Source organism: Diabrotica undecimpunctata, chromosome 4, assembly GCF_040954645.1.
Source record: "Diabrotica undecimpunctata isolate CICGRU chromosome 4, icDiaUnde3, whole genome shotgun sequence".
NCBI classification, from domain to species: domain Eukaryota; kingdom Metazoa; phylum Arthropoda; class Insecta; order Coleoptera; family Chrysomelidae; genus Diabrotica; species Diabrotica undecimpunctata.
In genome coordinates this window covers 2,548,962-2,554,961 of record NC_092806.1, presented here as the reverse complement: position 1 = coordinate 2,554,961, position 6,000 = coordinate 2,548,962, and positions in this window count along the sequence as shown.

Sequence of the window (6,000 nt, the reverse complement as noted above, 5' to 3'; positions counted from 1 at the left end):
TTTTCGGTCCGTAGTGAGTGCCAAGAGATTTGCAGTTTTATTGACTTGTTTACGTTTTGATGACCCTTCCACAAGAGAACAACCAAAAGCAGTAAATTCACTAGCACCAATTCAAGAGTTTTCTGTTGGTGAATATGTATGCATTGATGAAATGTTACATAGTTGGTTTTCGGGGTAGATCACGATTTAGAATGTATATTCCAAACAAACAATGAAAATATCATAATAAATGCTAAGATTCCGACGGAATGGATCTTTCAGTAACTGAGAAAAAGCTTGCTAGACCTACTCAATCTGTGTTACGGCTTTCTAAGCCATTATCTGGCAGTAATGTGACAGCTGACAATTGGTTCACGTCTATAGATTAAGTTCAGTTGTTAAAATCTAATGGTCTAACATGTGTGGGAACTATGAAAAAGGTTAAAAGACATATTCCTCCTAATTTTCTTTCTCAAAGGTATAGAGAGATTGGTTTAGTTAGATACGGTTTTACAAAAGACATTACCCTCCTTTCGTGTGTTACCAAAAAGACAAAGCCGTCATACTAGTATCCTTCTTGTATTATCGTATTGCCGTAGATGAAAAAACACAAAAACCAGAATTAATTAGTCTGTATAAGGCAGCGTTGATGCTTTGGATGAAAAATGTACGGTTTATAATTCGTCCAGAAGAACGCAACGTTGGCCAATGGCTATATTTTACAAAATACTAGAAATTAGTACAGTTAATGCTTTCGTTATGTATTAGTGTTATAGAGAATCCAAACCCTTAGACAGAAAAGATTTTATAAAGGTATTGGCTAAAAGCTTAATTGAAGCACCTATGAAACAATTAATGTATAACAGTAGAATCCCGAAAGAAATAAGAGAAAACATAAAGCAAATAAAAAAAATTTATTAAAATCGTTTATAAAAGGTATTTTATTTAAAAACCCCATCGGGCTATATCACAACAACAAAACGTTTTCGGAATCCATGTTCCATCATCAGTGTCTATGTGTACATGTTTTGAGCCACTAAATATCTGGATAAAAACTCGTTAAAAGTTATATGTTTAAATTTAGTTTACATTACTTGATCTTATATATTAAGATGTTAAAGGTACCAGTGGATTTGGTAACATGGCAACGTACGACTTCACATGCAGTTGCTAGTCCTGAGACAAAGTGTGTACCAGGACTTGATGATAGCAACCTCTATCTGGTGGAATAAATCGAACTATCGTCATATTAAATTAGCCTTAATTTAATACAAAATTATGCATATACGCTATGAGCATCGTATTTTATTTATAAAATAAATAAAGTAAATAAAATTTTTGCTAAACAATTAATAACTTTAATTGAATTAAAAATATTTGTGGTCAATTTTTACTGGCAATCTATTATCAATGTATTCTCCTAATTTTAAATGGATATAAAAAATGTGTAATGATAGTTCAGTGAGGCGAATGACCTATCAAATCGGTGTTTCCGATTGTTCTAGCTTTGATTAATTCTGTAAATAATTCGTTGTTATTATGCAGTGTTACTTACTCGTTCATTTGGCCGTAGACGGCAAGACCTAAAAACAAATTAATAATAGTTTAAAAAAAAACAAAAAATAGCTTTTTATTAACAATTTGTTAAATAAAATATCTTTTCAACACTAGTGTTTCGGCTATTAAAACAGACAATCAAAAAAAGACCTCCAACATTACATATTATCGGACTTGATGGTAAACTAAACCTTAAGGCAAATTCTGTACATTAGCATTTGAAATGTTTTGTCATTTTTACTTAGTTCTGAAATTTCTAATGAAAGACTAGTTTTTTGCCCTTCAGATGATCCTCCGTCCACTTTAGATGAAATTATTAAAACTATACGTGGTATCAAAACCAACAAATCTATTGGTGAAGATTGTATTTTGGTCGAAAAAGGAAAATTCGCCGATAGAGTAAAGCATTTTCGGAACATTATTCATTATATTTGGAAATCAGCAACTCTTCGCCCAGATTGGAGAATGTTACTTACTGATCCATTGAATACTAAAGGAAATAAAAGTGATTTAAACAATTACAATCAAATCTCCTTGCTTTCAGTAACCTACATAATCTTATACGTATAGATAAACAGGGCAGAGTCCATTTTAAGTCAATAACTGGGTGAGTTCCAAGCAGGTTTTAGAAGATCAATGTCCTGTGCCTTACAAATTCATATAATAAAATATTTTTAAAATATAAAATAAATAAAAGAAATAAAAATTACGAGAAAATTGTTCTAAGTTTCTCATCACAACCAATTAAAATGAAGAACTATCCAAGTAAAATAAAGAATTTCGCCTAAGATACACTTATAAGTTATAAAAACACTTGGAAGACATTTTTTCCAATAAGAGAAAACCGAGAATATTGTTTTATGACATCTAAAACATATGAATGGACAGAGACTATGTATAAGTCATGAAGACTTATACCCATCGCATATACTTTACAATTTTAAGATCATTATCTTATTTAAAATGTACAAGCCATGTTCAAAAAGATTTGGAACAAGCAAAAATTTCACCTAGTGACCTCCAAGATCAAATAGAAGATATTAAAATAAATAATGGGCTACGCTAGCGAGACACTCTCTCCTGTATACTGTTTAATCTGACTCTGGAAAAAAGTGATACATATGTCACAAATCACAACCACTGGTTCAATATATAATAAATCAGTGCAAATCCTTGCCTATGCTGATAATATCAATATTGTTGGGAGAACGGAAAACACTGTATGAGAGGCATATGTAGCATTAAAAGAATCAGCTACAAAAATGGGTTTAATAATAAACACCAACAAAACGGAGTACATGAAAAGAAGCACGCAACCACAATTACTACAACCACTTGTTATAGAAAACGACTTCATCGAATCAGTGAAAGATTTTGTTTACCTGGGAGCGCTCCTTAACACTAAAAATAATACTACCGCAGAGATAAACCGCAGAATTTGTACGGCCAACAGACGCTATTTTGGGCTCAATCTTTCTCTTAAATCCACAATTATATCAAGAAATAGCCTATAGGGATGCAAGGGATAGTGATGCGCAAGGTATAGCGTCTCCTATCCAAATGTCAACCTCACGTGCACGCGTGATGATCTTAATTCTGGTCATCCGGTGCATCCTGCTAGATAACAAATGAGGCTCTGACGTCCGAGTGATTGCCGGTATAAGCAATCCCCTACTTTCCTACCAACGGCTTCGGCCAGATGAGTTGGTAAGTGGTAGGGTACTCTTTTGTCCTAGGGTTGGGAAACTGGCCATAAAGGCTGATGAACTGAGAACTAGGTCAACGGCGTAAGGATGTAGAAAGCAAGGAGAAACCACTACATTAAAGATCCATATGGATATCTCTTGTACACCTATCATGGCTACAGTTTTGAGAGTGAAGACTACTGATCATGTATATCGGAGTGCAAGATCCGGCAGGGGAGAAATAACAACATAGAACCACGGGGCCTCCCAGGTTGTTAGCAAGCGAAACCCCCAAGTAAAAGGAAAGGATGTGACTAGAAAAATTAAGCAGTTTATTAAAATATGCACCTGAAACGTAAAGACCATGAACGAAGCAGGAAAAAAAAAAATAATGCCATCCATGAAATGGAAAGACTGAATATCGATATAATGGGCATTAGTGAAATGCGATGGCCTAATGCCGGAAAATGTCAAATATACGAGCACCAAGTATATTACTCTGGAAATACGAAAGGTCAACATAAGCATGGCGTCGGAATAATTTTAAATAAACAAAGTAATAAATACGTTACGATTTTTGTTTCAATATCCGAGAGAATCATGCTCATTCAATTGTATTTATTTCCAGTAAAAACCAACATAATCCAAATATACGCTTCCACAGCAGACAAATCAAACGAAGTAATAGGGGCTTTTTCATACGATTTAACCAAAGTCCTAAACAAGTTAAAAACCAATGAAGTAACGCTAGTTATGGGTGACTTTAATGCCAAAATCGGTAAAGGTAGTTATGGTGAAGTATGAGGTTCATGGGGTCTGGGTGGGCGAAATGAGAAAGGAGAACGCCTACTCACATTTGCTACGGAAGAAGAGTTGGTAATCACCAACACAACTTATCATACAGAAGGTTGTACACATGGCGCTAATCCGGTGTCACGACAGAAAATCTCATAAGAAACCAGATTGACTATATTTTAATAAATAAAAGATTCAAAAACTCAATAACATTAGTGAAAACCTACTCTGGTGCAGATATTATTAAGTCAGACCATAACTCACTTTTCCCTAAGTTTCGTCTAATATTTAAAAAAATCCACAAACCTAATCCTATAAGATACGATCTCAAACAACTAAGAGATGATGACATAAAGCAAGAAGTACGGGAATACCTAAAGAACAAAATATCTAAGTCAGAAGTAGTTAATGATGTTGACACAGAAAAAAACCACTTAGAAAACATTGGGAAGGAAAAATTAGATCAATACCTGCGACGGAAAAAGACAGAAAAGAAAAAGCCATGGATAACCGACGGTATATTACAGATGATGGACAAAAGAAGAGAATCCAAGCGGAAAGACTACGTTGCATATCAATTTCTAGACAAAGAGATAAAAAAAGTTGTCAGAAAAGCTAAAAATAGAAATCTGGAAGATTAGTTTAAAGAAATCGAGATATTGGAACGTAAACACGGTTCCTTCAACCTCCACAAAAAGATCAAAGAAGCAGCAGGCATATATAAATGAAAAAGGCCGGGGCACTTTAACAGACGCTCAAGGAAATCCAATAGTTGAAATTGAAGAAACAAAAACAACATGGATGAACTATGTGACAACAACATTTGAAGACGATAGGAATGTCACCATCACACAAAATAAAAATGACAATACCGGACCACCTATTCTCGAAGCGGGAGTAGAAGGAGGGACAACAATAAGGAGGGAAAAGCCGCACGACTAGACGAGTTTTATTCAGCATTTTGGAAAATTATGGATAAAGACAAAGTAAAAAGTCTTATCTTGATCTTTAACAATATATACCAAAGTAAAAAAATACCCCAACAGTGGCTAAGATCAACTTTTATAACAATTCCCAAAAAGCCAATGCCAAAAAATGTAAAGATTATCGAATAATGAGACTTATGAGCCATCTCCTAAAAACTTTTTTTAAAAATTATACATAAAAGAATATATAAAAAATGTGAAGAACATGACAAAAACACACAATTCGGCTTCAGGGATCCATTGGGTACTCGAGAGGCACTTTTCGCAATACAAGTTCTCTTTAAAAGATGTAGAGACGTGAATTGTAATATATATGTGTGTTTTGTTGATTACCAGTAAGCGTTCGATAGAATAAAACATGACGAACTGATGAAAATATTAAATTCAATTAGTCTAGACAGCAGAGATCGCCGTATAATAAACAATATCTATTACGAACAAACTGCAGCTGTAAGAGTTGGAGATTAGTTAACAGACGACATAAAGATAAAAAAAGATGTGAGACAGGGATGTATATTGTCTCATTATTGTTCAATACATATTCAGAGCACATTATAAACCTAGCGCTAACGGACATAGACGAGGGAAGGATTGAACAACATAAGATACGCTGAGGATACTGTCATTTTTGCAGACAGTCTTTAAGGTCTGAAGAAACTTGTCTCCAAGGTGGCAAAAGTAAGTAGCAGGTTTGGGCTTGATTTTAACATCAAAAAAACCAAATACATGGTGATAAATAAAAATAGGATACCACCTTGTCAATTACTAGTTAATCAACAACCTATAACACAAATCACCAACTTTTGTTATCTGGGTGCAAACTTAAATGAACAGTGGGACCAATCGACGGAAATTAAGATAAGGATCGAGAAGGCAAGATCAGCTTTTGTCAAAATGAAAAAAATCTTTAACAGCCACGATATAAAATTAGAAATAAAAGTTTCTTTACTAAATTGTAGTCATGGACCTTAACTGAAGCATCACTGATGTATGCTATA